Below are 24,069 nucleotides of genomic sequence, written 5' to 3'. Positions count from 1 at the left end.
GTTGGGAGTGCGCGTGCTCTCGCTGTGTTTCTGTAGGTTGTGGGTTAAGCTCCCACCTTTTGTTCTGTGTGTGGGGAGTGCGCGTGCTCTCACTGTGTTTCTGTAGGTTGTGGGTTCAGCTCCCACCTGTTGTTCTGTGTGTCAGGAGTGCGCGTGCTCTCGCTGTGTTTCTGTAGGTTTTGGGTTCAGCTCCCACCTGTTGTTCTGTGTGTCAGGAGTGCGCGTGCTCTCGCTGTGTTTCTGTAGGTTGTGGGTTCAGCTCCCACTTGTTGTTCTGTGTGTTGGGAGTGCGCGTGCTCTCGCTGTGTTTCTGTAGGTTGTGGGTTCAGCGCCCACCTGTTGTTCTGTGTGTTGGGAGTGCGTGTGCTCCCGCTGTGTCTGTGTTAGCTTTTTTGCCAGGGGTTCTAAAACATGTGAGGCATTTTTCTGTCTTCATTTATCCAGCTTGTGTATGTGTGTGTGTGTTTGTAATTATTACGTTGTGGGGACCATATTTCCTCACAATGTGATTAAAAACCTGTTATTTTAACTTTGTGGGGCCCATTTTTGTTCGGCCCCCATAATGGGAAATTTCATATTTTTATATTTAAATTTTATAAAAATCTGTGACTGCAATCAAAAAACTAAAAATGCCAATATTTCTCTGTTTTGTTTGCCCTTGTTTTTTTTTTTGGCTCCTCTAATATTTGTCTCTTTTTGCCAAATCCCATCAACACCAAGACAGAGACCACTGCCCCCCATATTGTATGTTATTTATATGTTATTTTCTTCCGCTGGTGATTTTGCCTGATGAGCAGGCCTATCTCTTTGGACATTTTTCTCTTCCTATTGGGGAACCCTACCCTGAGTAACTGCGAATATTAATATGTTTTAATTTCTTTGCAGTTGTATATGTGGTCATATGTATTGAAACGGTGCTGTGGAGCCCCGTGTTCCGTGTGCCTGTGTCCGGTTTCCTCTCACGTTCCACGTTTTACATGTTCTCCTCTACATTCGCTTTCCCTATTAGTGATCTTTGGCATCTGCTGAGCCACCTGTGTCCACATATCCTTACGCGATCTTCGAGCCCCCGCATCCCGCCGCTCATTAGAGACGCACCGCTGCCGCGTGGCCCCGATTCGACGCACCCTACGCGCCCACGGGATGTAAAGTCCATGCTGTGTGTCGGCCCGTTATAGCCTGGCCGTCGGAATTGGACTGAACTGGGTGGATCGATCCTGCTGTTGCCGTTTTCCCAGCATGCTCCAGACTTCTGTAATGACACGGCATCGGAGGGCCTGGCGTGAAACGGAAAGGTGGAGGCGGTTGTAAAAGAAATAAATCGCATTAACGTGGTGTTAATGCACTTATGAGTGTGTCGTGAGTGTGCCCCGCACCCCAACCCGACCCAGCCTCGCCCCCCCACCGCAATCTGCTGCGCATACGATGCCTCCATCCCCAGCAAGCTGAGCTCATTAGCTGTAGCGGGGTAGAATGGCTAAGGGGATTACGGCGTGGATTAGGTATACGTCTAAAATGCAGGAGGCCCGGAGGCGTGAGGAGTTTTCCGAGAAACCCGCTCCCTCTGTCGGAGAGAACCTTCTGGTGCTCTTTCTCACTCGGCGTTGACATCCTGTTTTTGCTACCGACGTGCTTATAATCAGTCGGTCCATGCTCTTGTTCTTAGTGGCGTTCTGAGCCATTATATTATGCCGGAACCTTCTAGACGTCGTAATTTTCTCTCTCGCGAGCGCGCGTTCTCTCTAATTGCTTCTTCCCCGGCACACCTACAGACGGCGTCATCGACCAGCGAGACACTCCACTGTAAATAAGGGCCCTTTATCTCCTCGTGCTTAATTTGCCCCTTGGATGTGTATGCGGAGGATATGCTCCACGTGGCCTGGGAGGGCAGGAATGAAGTGGGGGGGGGGGGCAGTGGGAGACTGAGTGACACCGGGGTGACACGGGAGCATTGATCAGGGGGGAGGAAGTGTGAGGGATGAGTGGCATCCAGGGAGTGGTACCGGGGTGATGGGATCCGGAGAGATGAATGGGTGGTGATTGCAGTGGAGAGGAAGAGAAGCAGGGAGGCCGGGTGCAGCTGTGCCTTGCGTTCCGTAAGCGTGTACTGGGCACGACCTGTGACGAGAGCGCAGGTGCAGGAGATGTGGGGGAGCCCAGCGGACGAGGACACGCACAGCTGGGGCCGCAGCGGAGAGGGAAACCACGCCAGGGAGAGCCCCCCCCCCCCCCCCCGCTCCAGAGGGGCGAGTTCTGGCAGCCAGAGGGGGAGGGGCCTCGTTAGACGTGAGTCGCCCGTTGGATCACGCTGTGACCTCCTGCAGGAGGGAGATACCCCAGAACCAGTTCAGCAGGGAATGAAGAGGAAGACGGAAGTATTGAAAGTTAAATCTGAGTTAAATTCAGTCCTACTTTCGAAGTATAGGGCTCCTTGGGAGAACCTCGATTACACTGTGTGTGTATTTGATTCTGTGCGCTCGCATGCGTGTGTGTGTGTGTGGGCACATATCTGTCCTTCAGCGGCGTGTCTGGGCTGCCCTCCTGACCTCATGCTTCCTGTGATCATGTAAGCAGTTCCTGAAAACCGATGGATAAGTGTCCAGCTTTAATTAAAATATTGATCAGAGTTGGAATTTTCAACTAACACTTATTTAAATGTAAGGATTATACAGAGGATCGTAATGCATCCATTGCTCCGCCGGGGTTCCCGTCCATTACGTCGCTGCATTACCTGCTGCTGGACTCCATCGAGTCCGTCATCCCAGTGGCTGAGGGTGTCTCCGGGTTGCGTCCGTGGGAGAGCGGCGGCCCGGTGGATCCGAGGTGCTTGAGCTCGTTACGGCACTGGGGAAAATGGGAGCCGTAGGAGGACGACGGCGGGAGGCGGGAGGCGGGGACTATTTAAAGCTGGTGGTAGCGGAGCGGAGTAGCCCAGAGGTGGCTTTTAGAAGGTGAAGGTGTCTGACGGGTAATGAGGCTCACTGCCAGGAGGGTCCGTACCCATGGATCGGAGTCGCTGTCCGTGAGGAGGGAGGTGACACGTCGGTGTGGCTGAAGGCCAGATGGCCAGCCGTGTCTGTGCTTTTTTTTCATTTTGTTGACGGGTGAGCTTATAGCTTATGCAGAGATGCCAGCTAGAAAATGGAGGACAGCACCTGGAGGCTCGGGAGGGAGGAATGTCCACATAACAGTCGGCATGGTTACGTGGAGGCGAGCAGCGCGCCCGGGGACCCAGCTGACCCTCACGTTCTTGGCAGTATTGGAGGCAGCGACAGTTGTGCGCTTGTTGGGGATGGTGGGGTGGGGGGAGGGAGGGACTGCATGCAACGTAGAAGATGCCTCCCTCTCGTCCAAGATCAGTGAGGTTCATCTTCTCTTCTATTCTCTTTTGCTCCTTCCCTTGAGTCCCAGCTGCCACTTTAATCATCTGTTGTGAGGAATGTAGATCATATGCTAAAGCGGAATCGAGATTTTCACTTTGACACTGTGTCGTTTCATTGTTCCTGTTCGGATTCTCCGTTGAGGAGCCTATAGCGGGTGGACAGCGATGGCCACCGCGGTGCGGAGTGCAGACGAGCCGGCGACGTTAGCGCGAGGGACAGTGATTAATTAAAGGCCGCGCATCGATTTCATTCTGCAATGGCCATTGGATTAATTTAGCCTGGACTGGATGATAATGAGAGAGACACAGAGGCTCAATGGGGGGCGCTGTTGCATCAAATTGGTAGGTTGGTAGGGGTGCTTGTTATTTAACATTAGCCAGCAGTAGCGGGCTAGTAGGAGTTCTTGTGAAAGTGTGAAATATCAAAAAATATATCAGAGCCAGAGAATATCAAAGAATTCTTAATTGTAACATTTTAGCCAAACAATGGCGTATGTAACTTGATATGAATGGCATATGTGAAGGAGTAAAGTTTTGTGTGCAGAGAAATGTTTCCTTTTTGCATCTCCCATCTTTCCCTGCTTTTATGGGGGAGGATGAGTGAAGCTCGGGGGGTGAATGTAGGGCCAACTGTTCATCTGACAGCACTAGAGCAGTTATGTTTTGGTTGGGAATCAAACCGGAAACCGTCCAATCAGAGGCACAGACACGTGACCCACTGAGCCATGCAACCCCCTCCTTGTTTTGTATTTGTTTTTAGTGGACGTTTTGTGCTAGCATGCTATGCTAACCTCAGGACTCTTAGGGAATACCCCGTAGCCTCCATTTGACCTGGGCCACTGTTTGTGTCCAGTGCCCGTGTGGCCGGATAAACCCGCGTCCCATCGTGCCAGCCTTTTACATCCAAAGCTAATCATGTCCCTCGGAGCTCATCCACACCCCCTATCAAATGGATGAATATTTAAACAAAGCCATGATTGGATGCCATGTTCATCAGTTCCCCAGCCAGGGGACAGATTTAACAGGGAGCTGTTTATCCCGTATCACTGATGGGACACGTGAGCTGCGGGTTCGAGCAGCTTTCGGCTCTGTGCCAGCCCCGCATCGCCCTCTTAAGGCTTGGCTTCTCTAAACCCCCTTTGGTGTGTGAGCGTGTGATTTTGTGTGAGTGGAACTGACGCTCTTTCCGAGAAGTGCCCCCAACTCTGCTTGTGATGTTGCAGCACGAGGTTTGTGGCTCAGTGGGTCGAGACCCACCAGGAGGTTGTTGGTTCAAATCTCTGGGTTAGCAGAATGATTCCACTGTGGGGCCCCTGAGTGTGGCCCTTAGCCTCCAGTTGCTTCAGGGACTGATCGAACCAGCTTTCAAAAAAAAAAAATACATAACAAACAACAATAAACTTATTTTTGTATAGCGTGTTATCACAACATTACATTGTCTCAAAGCGCTTTACAGCATCCCCACCCAAAGCCCCCAGAGAGTAAGCCATAGGCGACAAATCTCTTTGGATAAAAGCATCTGCTAAATGCATAAAATGTAGTGTGGTCTTGGCTGGAGGGAACAGGGATGGTGGGACCTTTTGTCACTAAAGATCATAAATCCCTGTGGTATAACCAAGCTTGCTCTATTGTTCTCACTCTCATAAGAAGATAGATCCTGGGTGGGGTTGTTTAATAATCACATGAGCCAAAAATCCTAATCTAATTTTTCAAGATGCTTTTATTGCCCGGTCTTGTTTTTCTCTACTAAATCGAATCGAGTTGCGTTTTTCCCATCATTCCTTGAACATCAAAGCAGTGGGCGTTAGCGGATGCCTTCCTGTCGGCATTGTAGCTATGACCTGTGCAACAAGGCGGCCCCCAGATGGGGGCGGGTAGGCTAATGGACTGTGTGATTCGATCAGTGGCCTCTCCGCTGGTGCCTCGACTGCCTGGGGACCGTAAAGAGACGGATCGGCCCGGACCGACTTGCAACGCTGAGAGCGGTGTTTGCTTGAGCTGCACGGCATTTCGGGTGGGGATTTCCCCGCCATCCCCACCTGCGTGCGAAAACCCGCTCACCGCGGAAGAGAATCTCACCAGCTGGGACAGAGGCGGCGCCCATGAATGTCAGCTGACCTCACAGACAGTGGTGCTGGTGCTCCATCTTCTCAGAGACATAGGAGAGTTTAGCTATGCAACAGGAGCTCATCCCTGTAGAGATAAATGTAATAATCGATGCCATCTATTATCAAATTGGTGTGATGTGAATTTTTATCCTCACGTGCTTAGAGATTTACAGCCATGTTAAGGTTTAAAAGACCTTGTTTACCTTTCTGATATTTGGACATGGAGCTGCTACCTTCCTTTTTCTGCTACAGCTTCAGTTCCATCAGACACGGTTTATTCCCCTTTCTCGTGTTTGCGTTTTTGTTTTTTACCTTGGTCTCCCTCACCTTTCTGGGTACCTAATCCATCAGTCCCGGCACGTGCGATGCCAGTCCTCCGTTCTGACGTGCCGCTTTACCTATCATCTCCAGCACGCTGACGCGGCCGTTTCCCTGATTCCTGCGTCCGCTGGGCATTACTCCTCCACGTCGACAGCGGCAGATTGATGGTAATGTCACGGACGGCGCGCCACGCCTTCCAACCCCCGTCGCAGCCTCTAGCAAACCCAGCATCCGCCCGCCGTGAGACGTTCTGCTTGTGTCCGCCAAGATGCTTGATTCAGCGCTTTGTCTGATACTCTTTCATAAATGTTTACATGTAGATCGTGCCTGAGTGATTCTTATTAGGAAATGGCTGGTGTACTATGTAATCAGGTTTGATGCGTGTCTCCAGTGAGCGTTACACTGTAGGGTTCACTCCAGCAAAAATTAAACGAAATTGAGGCTGGCTCCTGACTGTGAGGCGGTGGGCCTGTACACGTTAAATATTGTGAAGTGTTGATTTTAAGTTTATGCAGCAGGTTGTCTGAGACACAACCCCCGGACTCACTGGAAGTGCAGCAGAAATGAAAAGGGATGCACGTGAGACAACGGAAGGGGATTCCTCGCGTACGCACACACTAGCTTTTACGTGGTGCCGTTTTTTTTTATTATTATTATTAAATGGGGGGAACACCAGGCAATAAAATATTCGGTTTCCCTGAAACAACACAGAAGATTACAGGAGCACTGCTGGCGTCCCCCCCCCCTTGCTCTGTAGGCGTTGTGCTCCATTGATTGGTCACCGACCCACACATTTCATTACCGTCAAATACGGTTTTCTTGCGGTTTTATTTCCGGGGCCCCAGCGACACCCCTGACTCATGATTCTTTTTGGTGTTTTTCTGTTTTGATTTTTTTTTAAATCACTTCCAGCGAATCAGATGAAGCCTTCATTTCGGCCTCCATGGTGAAACAGATGCTTCTCGACTTAGGATGGGGTTCTGTTACGATGAACTAACCGTAAGTTGAAAATATTGTAAATGGATTTTGAATGGAATATGATTAAGTTTTACATTGACTGAGCCGGGGACCAGATCAGAATTCAAAGTTTGGTGAGTATTCGGCCTAAACTTGCTTCGCTATCTCATCATAGTGAAGTTAAATATTGTAAGGTGAAACATCGTAAAGCATGGAGCGTCTGTAAATCATTTCTCAGTCTGGCCTGGTAATCAGCCTGGCAATTGGCGGTGTGGCATGGTATCTGGTAGGGTGGTTTGGTAATTGGTGGTATGCCCTGGCATTTGGCAACGTGGTTTGGTAATCGGCGATGTGGCCTGGCAATCGGCAGTGTGGTTTGGTATTCGGCGCTGTGGTCTCTTAAAGGTACTGTGCCATGCTCTGAAATTGACCATGAACTTCATTTCTCCTAGATCCCATTCCAACAAGTGGAGCATCTTGGGCATGGTGTCATCGTGCCACGTTTCCGTGCGATTTGCCGGCTAGTTCTTCAGTTCCTCGTCGTTAGGTTGGGAAATGTCTATTCTAGCCATGCAGCCTTGTTTCTACAGGGTGACCCCTGGGATGCAAACTCAAGTCCAAGGGCTGTCCCCCCCCCTGAAAATGACAATAAAAAAATACAAAACGAAAGCCATCAGACGTCTCTTCGGCCCACTTGAGAGGGGGCTTCGGCTCTCGTCGGCACTGGAGTGGACTCCCAGGTGGAGGTTAGCAGCGCGACAATGAGAATAATGAGATGGTGATCGCATTTAGCCGGCCGTAATTACCTGCCAGTTTGTGTCGGTAGTGCGGTGATTCAATGGTCCCGGAAAGGTTTGCAGTGATGCGAGATGTGTTATAATTGCAGGCAAATATTAGCATACCTATGCAAGCATTATTGTAATCACAAAACAGGTTGTTTACATTAATAATTAATACTCGGTTCAGTCTCCTGCACAGCATTACATTGTTCAGGGGCCACACTTGCGGGGTTAGTGCTTAGATTCCCTCTCTGAGTTTCCTCCTGCATTTTTGTCCTGGTGTTGTGGTACCTTGATTTATGGCGGAGTCTGGCAGAATGTGCTCAGGATGTACTTGTTTCTCTGTCTGGTGATGGACTGGCACCATGCCTGGGATGGTCTTTTCTCCTGCCTTGTGCTCGAGGCTCGGGGTCCGCTGTGACCCCGTGTCGGAAAGGTGGTTATGTAAAACGGATGGGTGTTATTTACGGGTTATGCCAGCGTTACCACAGTGTTCGTCCATCCTAACTCATGGTTTAAGCATTTTTCTGTCTATACAGCAGGGTTTTTAACAGAAACAATTTAATGAAATACATGTCTTGAGCACGACGACCCCTGCCGGAGACTTCTGGGTTCTTCTGTGGTACGTGAGACTTTATTTAAAGGCCCAGCTCAGTGTGGACATGCTGTAGAGCTTCATCGCTCTCCATCCTCCAGAGCTTCTGTATTTTACTGGCTGGCTGATATAAGCTAACCCACTTTAAGCTTCAAAGGAGAATCGGACCCTGGGAACCCAGGAAGTGTCATCTTCCACAGCCCCCCCCCCCCCCCACCCCCCTAGCAAAAGGTCACTACGATGAGCTCATCACCCCCGTGAAGAGGCTCATCAGCGAAACACTCACAGCAGGAAGTGGGCCCGTGCCATTGTATCGCGGACACTTTAAGGCAGAGGCCACCGGTGTCAGGTCCCCCAGGCTGGCTTTGGATGTGCCTGTTGTAAACTGGCCAGTGATGTGCGTAGTGTGCTTCAGCGAGGGTATGTAACAGGGTAAAAAGTTCAGTTCCTGTAGTATCCTGCCGATTTGAACTACAGAGCTGTTTATTGTCTTTATTGCCGCGTATTCTTACCTCTTTTCTGTCTTTTTTTACCTAGTTTTTTTGTAACGTGGTTTTCGACTATCGTTTGATAAACGCAGACGCCTGCATCACACCATACAACTTTCTTCGTGTCAAACTGCAGCGTCCGACTGTGGCCCCTGGCTGCAAGCTTAAGACTCGCTTGCGTTAATCTGCTATGACATTGACACCGTTTGACCACATGCTACCATCGTTGCCTCTAGGCTAGATTACACCCATCCATCTTCTGCCCTCTTCTCCTGCTCTGGTTCATGGGGGGCCCTGGAGCCCATCCCAGGCAGCGAGGGGCCAAAGACTGAGCTTCACCCTGGATATGGTACCACTCTGTCACAGGGCATAAAGTGTGGGCAATTTAGAGACACCAGTTAGCGTGTCGAGTTCCCACACTGCACTGGGAACCCAATGCAAACTCGTCACTCACAGAGCTGATGCGATACTTGAACCCCAAACCCCAAAAGTGTTAACCACTGAGCTGCTGTGCTGCTCTCTAGATATGCCTGTAATGGTTATTGATGGTAGTCAGTGGTGGGGGGTAACAGTGGTGTTACATTAAACACAAATGGAATTCTCTTAACGTTTTTTTTTTACCAATGTAGCTCAAGGTAGAGGACGTTTGAAGACTTATTTCCAGGTTTCAGTATGATCTGCATTCTTTTGGAGGCAGATATTATTTAACTTGAAGTCTGACATTATGAATGTTGAATGGGGTCTTATGAATGTAAGAGCTGCATATTAGCTAATGTAAGGGCTGCGCCGCTCGCGTTATGTTCCATAGCACCTACACCCCCGATTCTTCGCGCCTCTGGTGGGAATTGTCAGGTTCCCGACAGTTTACAGTTTTCTTTATTTAGCAGATGCATTTCTCCTAAGCAGCGTGCAATTGAGAAAGGAGGGTCAGCCAGATCCTGGAGCGGTTCGGGGGTTAGGGCTCTCGGCAGATCGCTCTGCCGACAGTGGGATTTGAACCAGCAGCCTTCCGATCACAGGCGCTGGGTCCTGACCTACAAACTGGAGTCACGCTGTATGCTGCAGTTGTTATTCATTCATTCATTCATTCATTCATTCAAGCTTTCATTCATTCATTCATTTATTCATTCATTTATTTTCCATACCCGCTTGTCCGATCATAAAACCTATTGGCGCATGGCGGGAAATAATCCAGGATGAGGTGCCAACAATGTTTATTTCGCTTTTCCATAATTTTTGTGCTGTGAGGGTCGCTAACGGTTTAGTTCTGTGAGTGTTGATGCAGAGTGTAGCAGTGTGAGACGTGGGACTTGGACAGGCGGCCAAGGTAGATGCTGTGCTGTGCCCCCCCCCCCACAAAGCCATAAAGACTGTTTGACAGTGGGGGCTGGATGTGAGGCCTCCATTGGCCTGCTTCTGGGCCAGACCCTGCGGCTGCTGCCCCACTTCTCCGGGGTGCGGTGAGCTCCTTGGTGTCTCTGTGTTTCCACCCGACGGTGGCGTTTATCGCCCGTGGACGTGGGTCCGGTGTGACGCCTCGCGGTGAACAGCGGATTACCGCCAGATTAGGCTGAGCCCCGCATGGCCCCTCCTACGTGGGTGCAGCCCTGACAACCTCGCCAAATGCAGCCATATGGCTGCCAGCCCTGTGGGGGGCGCTGGGCCTGCGTCTGCCAAAATGCCCCCATGGTCGCCCATTGGCGCGGCGATGGCACGTCTCCCTGAAAACGGTGAAGCGTTAGGAGGAAGCAAGGCCCCTTTGGAGGGGGCCATGGGGGCGTGAAACACCCCCGGAACCCAAACGGGGACACAGGACTGGCCCAACCCATTTTAGAGTGCTAAGCTAAATGTGATTAACCTAGTCTTAACCTAATCTTTTATGCCATTCTGGCAGGTTTATCAGATGTGGGGGGGGGGGCCTGGTGGCCGCTATGGGACAGTACCGCTGTGTGTTAGCGTGCGGTAATGATCCACCAGGCTATTCAGCAGGCAGTGGAGCTCAGGGTCCAATTTCTAGACGTTCAGGAGTCTGAAGTGCCACAAACGGTGAACTGCAGGGGGCGCTGTGATGACGGGCTCGATAGAGAACGCACAGCTCTGGATCAGTCCAGCAAGGGGCAGCCTTGGCATTTAGGACCGCTGTACTATAGTAGCACTTTTGTGAATGGAGCGGTTTTAGCTGTCAGGTGACTGCCATGCACTCCCCCGCCCTCCACACACACACACACACACACGCACACGCACACACACACACACACACACACACACACGATGTACCATAAAACACAACCCACGCCAGTGAGTCACAGCCTTTACGGGGTCAGGGTGTGGCCAGTATCCGAGGCAACTGCGCATACCTTTCATGTGGCTCCTGCTTGTCTCTGGGTTTTCCCGGAGAGCAGAACCGGCGATCCGGAGCCACGTAAAAGGGCCGGTGACGAATTGCATGCGTCAGACAAGCGGCGGAATGCCGATTAATCGCAAGGGAGGGGGGGGGGTCCTTAATCAGAAAGACAACATGGGGGGCACGGACCACACGCCGTATCATGAAAAACCGCCCTAATAGGCAGAACACGAAGAGGAACAACACAAAGGGCCTAAGTTCCCTACTAATTACTAACTACAAACATTTGTGTTGTAATTACTTAACGAGGTATTTTACAGGCTCTTCCCGGTTGTACTTAAAAACGATGAAAATGTCTCCCTTGTTCCGTCTGCCGTGTTCATTACAGAAGCCAGAGTACGAGAGGCATGATACTGGCTCGATGGAGGGAAGGGGGCAGAGAGATAACAGTGGGGCAGAAGAGGGGCGAAAAAAATCATTCAGAGGGGCCGATCTTATCATTAGCCAGTGATATGTTTTGAATCGGTGAGTGACAGTGGAGGGGGTCCTTTGGGGGCCAATCAGCTGGGACCAGTGTCCCTGTGGTCCTGCCCATGAATACACTAATGGACTAAAAGGGAGGATGACAGAGGAAAGAGGTGGGTCTGGTTGTCAGTCCTATTTTCCCATGTAGTTGTGGTGTATTGGAAAGCAGGGCTGGGTCTTACAGAACTGAACAACAGGCAGCTGAACACTTAAAATCAGGTGATTTATTGTTTGAACTTTACCCAGTGTTTCCCAACCTGGTCCTCAGGGACCCCACAGACTGTCCACACCAGGAGCCAGGAGGGAGCAAAGATGCGGACTGGCTGGGGATCCCTGAGGGCGCTGTAGGGAAGCCCTATACAAAAGCTCTATACCCATCGGCGAGGCTGGTGGAGGTGTGGCTTAAGAGGTCCAGTCGGGACCCAGCACCCCCCAGCACCTTTGGCGGGGCAAGCAGCCCGCAGGTGGCCCACTCTGGTGCGGCACGAAGATGAACTGAAATGGGTGCGGGTTGCCGGGGGCAACATGGATGCAGGCAAGAGACTCTGTAGTAAGCGTGTGCATGTATAAGGTGGTTGCCGAGCGAACAGATCCACGCATGCACACGTGTGTCCCCTATATGCGGGCGATGACTGAAGAAGGATACCGTGCAGAGCTGCTTGGGAATGGCTGCATGTTGGGTGTGCGTGGGGTGGGGGGGGGGAGGGACTAGTCTGCCTTATAGGAAGCAAAATGGCACTAATGACAGTGGCAGAGAGAATGTGCGAGAGTGTGTGAGTGTGTGGGGTAAAAGAGCAAAGACTGAGACTGAGTGGTCAAATGCCACGCAGTGATGTCACAGCTGCCGGACACTCAGTCACGCGTTTATTGTTATGTTTGGTATCATGCAAATGCACGCAGTTCGTATTTCCAGCAGCTCCTGGGTGTGTGTGTGTGTGTGTGTGTGTGTGTGTGTGTGTGTGTGCCAGATCTTTGAACCACACATGCACACACACAGATTAGGTTGTGGGAACTCTCCATTCCGTATGTCCATTCGTTTGTATGGACACAACCCTAATCCCAACTACGAAAAAACCTTAGCCCCTACCCAACCCTAACCCTAACCCAACCCTAACCATAACCATAAGTAACAAAATAAATACAAAACAGGGCATTTTTAGTATTTTTCATTTCAGTCACAGATTTTTATAAAATTGAGTTTCCCCTTGTGGGGGCCGAATAAAATGGTCCCCACAATGTCAAAATAATAGGTTTTTATCACATTGTGAGGACTAAATGTCACTGTGACGTCATCATCCTCACCGCCATTAGTATCACTGTACACTGTCCTCACCACATCATTATAAATGTCGTGATCATCATCATCATCATCATCATCATCATCATCACCATGGTCATCCTCCCTAGGACATTTCCATGGCCCTAGCTGTTTATCCAGGTGTGGTAGCTAATTGGGGAGCTGTTTGTCATGCTGCTAGATCATTGTGTCATAACAACACAGCGACTACTGAGAGAGAGGCTGTAAGACTTGCTTAGGGTGGAGTGGTGATGAGACACAGGGGTGGAAATGAGGGCTTTTTATGGACGTTACGGGATCCGAAATGCGACCCACAAGCTAAGGGTGTGTTCTTTGGTCTTTTGACGGGGCTGTTTTGCACTACAAATTGGCAGCAGGTGAAAGGAAGGGGAAAATCACCTGACATCACCCACCCCCGGATGTCTGCTCCCTTCTCCCACCCCCACAGAAACATACCAGTGACATTTACTGATGCTGCAGAACCAGAGTTTATAGCAAATTGCGTTACACCCACACAAGGCAATGCGCAGATTTTCGTACAAATGGATCAACCTACATCTCTGTTTTTCCACCGTTTTGGGGTTCTGGTATCTGAAGCGAGTGAGGTTTCTGTGGAGCTCAGGCCTGCCGTAAATCGATGAGAGTCCTGCAGGCACAGAGAAGCGGGAATCTACAACGCTGCTTTCTGTAATTCATCTGGAGCTTCTTATAAATTGCCGTGCTTGGCCTCCTGCATTTTTAACTTTAAGAATATTTTCTCTCTCCCGAAGTGCTGGTTGATGATCACACAACATTGTTGCGTCAGAATTTATGGCAGCCAGCTGCTTACGCACAAGGATAAATAAGTAATGAATACGTGCATCCAACCGCCTGATTGATCCAGTGTTTCAACTGACTGCATTGACATGTGGCCAGTAGGGGGCCCAGCGGTTAAGGCTGTCTATTTGAATCTCAGCAGTATAAGTCTTGACCTTCTCTCTGTGCATGACCCATTTCTTTAAAGGCCAGGCCCTCTCATTAAAGCAGTCGCTAGGTAACAGCTAAATCTTTCAAGAGCTAAGCATTAAAACACCACTTGGTACTGTAGCTAGAAGGACAGCAGGTAACATAGTGGTTAATGTGAAGAGAGCTGTGGATTCTGGTAACGTGTAGGCCAAAGGACATGAGGAACTGATTTTCTTCTGTAAATGCAATCCATCTACGATGTGGACGAGGATGTCAGTCAGCAAATAAACAGCGAAATGCGTTCATGATTATGAAAAATAATGCCTGTATATGAATGTGAAAATGAGTTGAGGCAACCAGTTGTAACAGAGTAAGGCACATTGTGCATGTGTGTATGGGTTTGTGTGTATCGAGGGGGGTCTCTGTGGGTGTGGTCCACGTATACCTTACCTTGTGGGGACCAAATGTCCCCACAATGTGATAAATACCTGTTTTTTTACCTTATGGGGACCAGGAGACTGGTCCCCATATGGGAAACCTGTATTTTATACAAATCTGTGAGTGCAATGAAAAAACAAAAAATGTGAAAACTTTTCTATTTTGTTTGGTTCCTTATGGTTGTGGTTAGAGCTGGGGTAGAGAGGGGTTAAGGTTGTCACAGTTAGCGTTAGCGTTTTTCCTATAGAAATGAATGAGCGGTCCCCACAAAGATATGATTACACGACTGTGTGTTTGTGTGTGTGTGTGTGTGTGTGTGTGTGTGTGTGTACCTGGTCACTGACGCACATGCAAGCCTTCAGTTCACTTAGGTGGGAGTAGGATTAATAGGGCCTAACTACCCAGTGCTGAGACAGAAAGCTGCTTTTCTGTCCTGGGGAGACACCAAGCAGCAAAAGTATGTATGTGGGGGAGGGACTGTGTGTAGGGCTGTGCTGGTGCTATGGGGCCTGGGGCAGGGAGTCATCTCCACGGGGCCAGAGACAGTAACTCTCATAGTTACGTAGAATGTCTGTGATATGCAAAGTAAATAGATTGATGTCACTGGGGTAGAGATCAAGACGTGCTCCGTCCTCCGTCAAGGCGTATTCAGCCTCCGAGAACTTTTTACGTTCACCCTGGGGGGGTTGGGGGGGGGGGGGGGTATTGGGAGCGTTGTTCAGCATGGTGCCGAACTCAGGAGGCCATGTAAAAAGGCATCAGTCGAAGATTCCTGTGAGCCCCAGCAAACAAACAAACGGAGAGCTGTTTGCCTCAGAGCTGCTCAATGCAGCCAGGGTGGTCTATGTTCCTCGATCGTCTACGCCGGCTGGAGGTCTGTGGTGATGATCTGCACGGATCGACAGCCTCCACCCATCAGTAATCTAAAACAATCAAAAATCTGCACTGATCAGTTACCTGGCTGATTAGCTGCCTATGTCAATCGATGATCCACGCTGAGCCGTGGTCTGCACTGATCGATAGTCTGCACTGGTCAGAGGTCTACACTGATTAGCGGTCGACGGTGATGAATGATCTGCACTGATCAATGACCTGCACTGATTAGTGGTCTGTTCTGATGGATACTGTTAGGTCTGAAAGGACTTTGCTGCAGTGTAATAGGAGAGAGACACCCATCCTATCCCCAGTCACTCCCAGCCGTGCCTCCAATGTCCCCGAAAGCTACATCAAATGCAGCTGCGTTACGGACCACAGGATAGAGCAACATCTCCAACTCTGCCAGAGATATCACCATAATGGCCTCTGCGAGGTCATGTGATATTTCCAGTCTTGTAATAGCAGGAATATGCATATCACTGCACAGCCGATCTGAATGCACATATTTGTGTAATCACGTTAATATTGGTTTTATTTTTTTCTCCCTGCAATGTAACCTGTGTCTACAGAGAAAGATGGTTAATCCCCTTTCCGCCCACCGCAATTATGTACTCGGCACACACATCCGTAACGTGATTACCGGACCACGTGGTCTTTTTTATTTCACGGCAATTGCTCAGAGTAAGTATCAGGCCAACTCGATCACGAACGTTGTTTTGTCCTGTTCACACACCCCGGGTGACAAAACATACCGGAGGGGTGCATTCTGGGTAATCTGCTGACACATCAGCGGCACCAGCCGGAATGAGCAGGGGTCAGGTCTGGGTCGGCACCATCTGTGGGGCCCCTAGTGACTGTGGAATCAGAAGGCGAGGTTCCAGAACCACCTTATTGGTGACGGAGTTCTGGGGCCCTAGTTTTTAGGGGGTACTGACCTCGTTTTGTACGCCTGCTCTCCAACCCGTGATGTGGAACACGCTCGCGCCTGATAAATGTGCGATGTGAGGCCCTCATACTTTTGAGCCTAATGACTTCGACTCCGGTTTGGATTGCAGGCTCAGCCTGGTGATGGGTTGCAGCTGAGAAGTGGGTCACAACTGAATGGGGCGCCGTGTTTGAACTATGTTTCTGGGCTGCCTGCTTTCTGTGGTCACGCTAATGAGGGGGGCTCTGGGAGGCTGGCCCCAGCCAGTGTGTGCCAATAACACACGGTGATGTCCGGATCGGGGATGGCGGTGCGGGTTTGTTTACTGGCGTCCGGCCCGCTTTGTGGGTGCGGATCGGAGCACAGCAGCATTCATCAGCAGAAATTTTTTAGATGACTCTTGTACACGGAGGAATGAAGTGACCCATTTATGCAGGCTCATATTTTAATGGATAATTCAGATTGATAAGCTGAGAGCACGGGGCGGGTGGTTGGTGGAGGGGGGAGGTGAGGGTGTGTGAGGAGGAAAATTAGGTGTGAGAATTACACCGCCAGTCAAAAGTTTTTGCTCACACTGAGATTTTCTACATTTACACGTTACTAACTGAGCATTTACTAAAAAATACACTAAATATTCTTTGCCAACATATAAATTTACAGTGTGTTCACCGTTCGAGTACCTTTATTAGCAAAAAAATGTCATATCTTTGATTCACCGAAGTAACCTCCTCTAGCAGTTATAACAGAAGAGAGAATTCGAGGCATCCTTTCTGCAAGGGACATTAAATACTGCTCTGTTTCATGGGATGAAACAGATAATTAGTGCATTTAGAATTAAAGGACAGCCAGTTATTAGGATGTCAGACATGCACTGTTACATACTCTTTCCATGTTAACATACTCTTTCCAACTTTTTTTATTTGACTTATATTTTCATTTATAGTTCACTCAACTTTCCAGTGCTTAAGAAGAATAAAAAATCTGCAGTTTATGAAGTAAATGGGAAAGGGTCGCGCGCATGACGTTTGACTGGTAGTGTTTTGAAGATGTGGGCCTGACATACAGGGGGGTCATGGGGAGGGCAATGAGGGTCCTAAGCAGGAGGGAAGCTCCAGAGGTCGCCCAGAAGAGAGATCAGCGTTACTGAGATACGTGTCGCAATGGATGGAGGGCAACCGAGAGTCCTGTAGATCAGTGTTTCCCGACCCAGTCCTCGGGCACCAGACAGTCTACATTTTTGATTAGGGGAGCTTCTCTCCCCTGGACTGGATGCAGCGGCTCGTATTCACTGGTCCTGCTCGTACTGGCATTACTTACAGCCTGGTCTCTGTCCATGGTGCTGGCGGACCCAGATCGAGGAGCTGGGGATTCAGGTCATTCTCTGTGCCGGACTGTTCAAGTGGAGACTTGGGGTGGGGGAGAGCCGTCATCTAGGGGGGCGGGATGCTTGTTAATTATCCGAACCAAGTGGACACCAACAACGGTCCGTACTTATCCACTACATTACCTGCCACCAACATGAAGATTCCAGCAGCATCCACCAAGGTGGCGTACAGCTGGGGCACCACAGACTAGACACCCTCCCCTGGTGATGGTGATGGTTAATGCGTGTGTTGTCTGTTGCCCCGGCAACTGGCCGGAACCTGTTGTCATGGCCCTGCCCTCACCTTGCGTGGTTGCAGTTTATTAACGTGGCCGTGGCAGGTGGGCCATCTGTCTGCGTTTTCTACGCCCCCCCCCCCCCCCCCGTCCATCCAGCCGTCACCAAGGCAGGTCGACCTATCATCCTCTGGGGCACCAGGTGGCTGAAAAAGGAAGGGTAGAGCAGAAAAGAGAGGGATGAGGCATGGAGCTAGAAGAGGAGAGTAAAATGAAAGGGTTGCCAGGGACAACCTTCTTCTTCCTGCCCCTCGCTTAATGGCGTTTCTGGGATGTGAGTCATAATCCTCAGCCAATCTCTCGCTGTTTCTGCTGATTTTCGCTAAACTGTCCTCCAGTAGCAGAGCGATTGTCTCTATTTCTCTTTGCCCCTCCCCCACCCCCACATGACGTCATATTTTCAGGATCCTGTCAGCTCTCCATCTTGCCCCCCACCACCCCATCCCATCCCCAAATCTTTCCATCTTGCTTAAATGCAGTCATGGTCGCTGTCGTATTGATCGGCACCCCTGCAGATCGAAGCTTCATTTTCATCTCCGGCTGAATATCTTCACCTTCGCTCCCCAAGTCTCTCTACCTTTTCTTGCCTAATCTACCTGAACGCTTTTCCCCCGGTGCCTTCCGTCTATTGTTCCCTTCCATCTCTGTGCCCCCTGTGCCCCCCCACCCCCGCTTCCTCCCTGCCCCCATTTCGCGGCCTCTTTCCCCCAACTTCGCCTTTGAATTAGACCCTCAGGAGGCTCATCACCCATGACCCCCGTCTCTGGCCGCTTCCCGCAAGGTGAAATGAGTCCTTACTGTCTGGAATCTGCAGGCGACAAAGGAATGGGTTTCATTTTTGGAGAAATGATGACAGCCCCCCCCCAACCCCCAAGCATGCCCTTAAAAGAATTCGGAGATGCACAAAAATTTCATCTTCTCAAAAAAAAAAGGTAACCTCTGCCTTTTATAAACAAAACCCATTGATAAGTGGGGGGGCTTTGGCTCATAGGTATGTGCCTGTGATCGGATCCCACCCCTGGCAGAATAGTTGCCCTCAGCTGGGGTATGTGCCTGTGATCGGATCCCACCCCTGGCAGAATAGTTGCCCTCAGCTGGGGTATGTGGAAAGACGCACTGCAATGCACCTGTAGTCGCGCAAATGGCAAATAAAGCAAAATTACATTTTTAATTTCAGAAACACATCGCTCCCCTTTTCCCGGGGACCGACACCTTACAGCTCGCAGGAAACATACTGACAGTAATTCTCTCAGCCTTTCACTTCAGATTCCCAGCAGACTTTGCACTAACCTCTGCAGAAGCTTTCAGATACAGACGTGTGCTCGGTGTGATGTCAACACGGTCAATACCCACCCCAGGGTCAGGCACAGCAGCAAACATTATCGGTAATTTCAATAATGCAAAGAGATGAAATCCTGCCCTCATTACTGCTCTGTTGCGAAGCAACAAGCGCTTCACCTTGCCTTCACCGTGCCTTCACTATGCCTTCACCTTGCCTTCACCGTACCTTCACTAATCCTTCACTGTGCCTTCACCTTGCCTTCACCGTGCCTTCACTAATCCTTCACTATGCCTTCACTATGCCTTCACCTTGCCTTCACCGTGCCTTCACTAATCCTTCACTGTGCCTTCACCTTGCCTTCACCGTGCCTTCACTAATCCTTCACTGTGCCTTCACCTTGCCTTCACCGTGCCTTCACTAATCCTTCACTGTGCCTTCACCTTGCCTTCACCGTGCCTTCACTGTGCCTTCACCATGCCTTCACTGTGCCTTCACTATTGAGACAGTGCTGCCCTGGGATGGCATACAGCTCTGTTCATGACAAGAGACAAAGTGAAACATTAGCTATGGGCAAATGCTGCTGAACAAGGTACAGTGGTGCCTGCGGTTCACGAATGATGTGGTCTACAAACAATTTGGTTCACGACCCAAAAAATGTATTGGTTCGCGTACAAAATTTGGTTGATGAGTAGATTCCTTGACCGGATTCCTTTTTTATACTACTGTAGCACCTGTGGGGTGCACGTCCCAGCATGCTCTAGCACGTCCCAGCATGCTCCAGCACATCCCAGCATTTCCCAGCATGCCCCGCGTGCAATTGTAAATAGAAGGACCGCAACAGGCAACCAATGAGCACCGAACCCAAATACACAGACACCGAGCTGCAGGGTGCACACACAGTGAAAGATTTTCACATGCTAAATACACACAAGGATCGGACCGGGTACACACAAGACACGGGCAAACACATGCGCGACAATAGGGAAATGCAACCATTAACATTAAGAGCAACAACAATACAAGGGTTAAGGACTGTTAATAAAGAGCGTGACTTCCCCGGCAAGCAAGTCTCCACACTATATTCTGTTTTTCTTTGAGGTTTTTGCTATAAAAAATCAGAAAATTAATTAACAAAAATTATTATTTGGCAGGCTTGTGAATGAATGAATAAAATTTCAATGCTTTCTTATGGGAAAAATTGCCTTGGTTCTCGTACAAAGTGGTTCACAGCCACTTTCCTGGAAAGCATTGTGTTCGTGAACCGCAGGCACCTCTGTACTTTTCATAGGTGCTATTTGCTCAGCCTGGCTTTAATTGCTGCCTGTTTACTTTTTACTTTCCTGCCACCTCCCTTTTGGTTACAGCCCAGTCTGTCTTTGAGGGTGGAGCTCTGAAGTACCACGTGGAGAACAGCACCCTCTACTGGCCTTGGGTCATCTCCTCCATCTGGATCCTGGAACAGCCCACCTATAGGGCCCCGGCGCTAAGTCCCCGAGTCCCAGCTGAGGGAGTGTGAGGAGGCTGGCGGAGGGGAACTGGGCACGCCCGGGGGAGGAGCCTCGCTACTGTGACCTGCCAGGTCTGTTTGGGCCTACTGGGGAGGCGCCGGCCACTGGGGGGGAGGTGACTCTTTCTGTGACTCCTTAGTGCCTTTGAGGTCTTGGGGTGATGGGGCCCTGTTTCCCCATCATATTCCTCTTCCTTCCTGCCCTCGCTGGGGCGCGGATTCCATATTGGACGTCAGGCTTAGCCGGTATTCCTGCAATACAGTGTACCGCGGTATTTCGGGCATACCGCTTGCCAAATTTTGTGTGAGGGAACCCTCCTGCTGAATTTGGTCAACAAGAGTTGAAAATGCAGGAATACCTTTGCTGTTGATAATACCATCAAAATAAGTTATAACGCGGTATAGTGTTGGTATGACGGAATGAGATTTAGATACCGCAGTCTCGTGGATGGGTCATTTTTTGAAAAGGTTCACGGAGGAGGCGAGGAAGGCAGGATGGGGGTTGAATAGAAGGGGTGCGTGTATGGGTGCTCAAGGGAACCACTCTGGCTACAGCTACAGGGCTACAGACTACAGGGCTGCAGGCTACAGGGCTACAGGTTACAAGCTACAGGCTATAGGCTACAGGGCTACAGGTTACAAGCTACAGGCTACATGGCTACATGTTACAAGCTACAGGCTACATGGCTACATGTTACAAGCTACAGGCTACAGGGCTACAGGGCTACAGGTTACAAGCCACAGGCTATAGGGCTATAGGCTATATGGCTATAAGGCAGGTCTAGCACCAAGGCCGGTCCAGGCCTAATTATATTGCAGATGAAGGAGCTGCTTTTTCCTTGGCCGAAAGCAGAGCCTAATCAATGGAGCGGGGCAGGCGGGTCGCTGGTGAATGTCGATGGCACTGTCACCGCGTGCCCTGTGAAATATCGAGCGACTCCCTGCTAAAAAAAACAAGACCATTGTGGATGGGCACTAAATTTAGAACAAAGCAGAACTTCATATATTCATATATTACTGTCGAAAGTGAACCCGACGTGTCCTTTCAATATACAAAGTCAAAGTACGTTTTGTATGCAATATTCTGTGAATAGGAGGCACTGTGACCTCCAGGTCTGTGGGTTTGATTTTGGGCACCGCTGTGTGTGCAAGGGTTTGCATGTTCTCCATGTAGGTGTGGTTTGTATGTTCTCCATGTAGGTGTGGTTTGTATGTTCTCCATGTAGGTGTGGTTTGCATGTTCTCCATGTAGGTGTGGTTTGCATGTTCTCCATGTAGGTGTGGTTTGTATGTTTGATTAGAGTTATGCTCATATGAATCAATGGGCAGTAGGTACAAAGATCCAAATACGTGTGTGCGTGCGTGTGTGTGTGTGTGTGTGTGTGTGTGTGTGAGTGTGTGTGTGTATGTGTGTGTCTGTGTGTGTGTTTGTGTGTGTGTTTATGTGTGTGTCTGTGTGTGTGTTTGTGTGTGTGTCTGTGTGTATGTGTGTGTCTGTGTGTGTGTCTGTGTATGTGTGTGTCTGTGTGTGTGTTTGTGTGTGTGTCTATGTGTGTGTCTGTGTGTGTGTCTGTGTGTATGTGTGTGTCTGTGTGTGTGTGTGTGTCTGTGTGTGTCTGTGTATGTCTGTGTGTGTGTGTGTCTGTGTATGTGTATGTGTGTCTGTATGTGTGTCTGTGTATGTGTGTGTGTGTGTGTCTGTGTGTGTGTGTGTGCGCGCACTATGATGTAAAAAGAACAGCATGTAAGCATTGAGTTCTGGGTGCTGTCAGTTAGAATTTCCAATAAACTTTGCTGAAGTTCTTTTCTATCATCATTACCTATCAACAGCTAAACGCTGTAGTGTTTTTGGGGAAATGATCATAAAGTTTCCTTGGGGTGCTGCTGTTTTTGTTTGATGAAATAGACAACATGAGATGCAATAGCACCCTCAGGACCCTTCCTGCCAGGGCCACTGCGTGTAATGTACCGATTTACAAGGAAAGTCGCCGATCGCCTATTGATGGAGAGTGGGCTAAGTGGCAGGGTTAGGGGAGCTGCTAGCTTTTCCCATTCCTCTGGCTCATCTCTCTGACTTTTTGGGTCGCATTCATCACGACAAGCTTCAGGAGGCCCCAGGAGATGATTGCCATTTCTGAAGGATTCGGGACAAAGCACTGCTTTCGAATGAGATCGTGAAAGCGTGGGGATGCAGAGGAGCGCTGCAGCGAGGAACCTGCTTCTTAGCATCACAGGTGTTCTGGCTCTAATGAGGGAACCAGACCGGAGAACCGCCAGGAGCACGTGGGCTTGGTGCAACCGGAGCGAAGAACTGCAAGGAGCATGCGGGCCTGGCTAAGTGGCGCTTTGTACGGCATAAATCCCTGCCGAATTCCTCAGTACGGTGACATCGTTTAAGGCGCCTTCATTGTTGGGGGTTTCAGTCCCAAGATGGCTATGTTTGTGTGTCTGAAGCTTCTACCATTTCTGGGGGTCTCTCCTAATTTAGGAGAATTGGTGTCTTTGCCCGTCGGGTATGGTTGTGTATGTGTGCTTGTTCATGCCTACGTCAGACAGGCATCCCATCCAAGGTGCCTCTCACCTTGTGCCCTGTGAATTGTAAGCCAGGCTCCAGACTCCTCTCTGACTGGGTGAGCAGTTATCGGAGATGCATGAAAATTTTTATTAAATTTATTTTGCACTGGGCAGACTTATCGAATAGGGAATTTGGCTTTTTTCTCGCCGAAGGCTATAAAACCATCAGCTGTCCGCGTTGCGTTATGCCACCTGGAGAAATAAGGTGGTGTGCGTGATCCGATAAGGTGGTGTGCGTGTTACTCCTGTTTTCCGAGGCTGAGAGCACGCTCTTCACACTCTGGGGAGTTCCCTGGGTCTGTGCTTTGGGGGGGGTCGAGTTCTGTGAATCGGCTGGCGCTCCCTCCCCTCGGCGGCGTAGCCTGTACCGGCGCTTCCCACGTCCCGGAAGTTATCTAATCTGCTTGTCAGGGGGCCCAGATCCCCAGTGACGATATCACCCTCCCGACTAGCATCAGCCAGTGAAGGAACATTGCTGTCGCTCCTCGATAAGACTGAGGCTCTGGAGATACCTCCAGGACACAACCGCTCAGTAGCGGCCGCTAGTGGTCCTGCTAGGGTGTTCGGATCAGGCCCCCCTGCACATCTCCTCCGCCACAGTGCAGGGGCCGGTCACAATAGTAGAAGGACGTCTTTATTCCGGCTGTGGACCAGGACCATAACTTGCTGGAAGGTCAGTGGGAGACTTGGGGAAGTGTCCTAATATTGTTCATTATTCTAAGGAGTACCGGTCCCCTGGGGTCCGCCTTAATTGACTGTCTAATTGCATGAGGCACGCAGAGGAGCCCTGGATGCCATTAGAAGGTTTTGCGACAGCTTCCTGCTCCCACCCTCAGGCCCAGTTGTGGTGCCCCAGACTGAAGGTCAATGCTGGCAAGTCACCCTGCTCGGGTCAATAGCCCACGTTCCCTTCTGGCTCGGCTCGCCAGGGGTCAGCTTTCCCGGTCGTGGTGAACATCTATACCCCTCCAGGCACTGCGTCGCTCTGCCTGCCACTCTCGTCAGCTGATCGCTGTCACCCTGGTGAGGGGGGGGTGCTCATTTAATGGCTTTGCTAAGTGCTGTGG

The 24,069-nt window shown here is 50.1% G+C and overlaps 1 protein-coding gene across 3 annotated transcripts in view; it reads left to right on the top strand.

The window, feature by feature from the left end:
- elfn2a (extracellular leucine-rich repeat and fibronectin type III domain containing 2a) overlaps positions 1 to 24,069 on the top strand; it is a 97,851-nt gene that overhangs the window by 16,262 nt on the left and 57,520 nt on the right. Inside the window, exon 2 of one of the 3 annotated variants that reach the window (XM_049015515.1) lies at positions 20,286 to 20,500. The exons of the other annotated variants lie outside the window; for them this stretch is intronic. The gene's annotated coding sequence lies outside the window, so the exon portion shown is untranslated. The remainder of the gene's footprint in view (positions 1 to 20,285; positions 20,501 to 24,069) is intronic. 3 annotated transcript variants of the gene reach the window in all.

This window comes from Brienomyrus brachyistius, chromosome 5 (genome assembly GCF_023856365.1).
Source record: "Brienomyrus brachyistius isolate T26 chromosome 5, BBRACH_0.4, whole genome shotgun sequence".
NCBI lineage: Eukaryota > Metazoa > Chordata > Actinopteri > Osteoglossiformes > Mormyridae > Brienomyrus > Brienomyrus brachyistius.
This window is presented reverse-complemented; position numbering and strand designations above follow the sequence as displayed.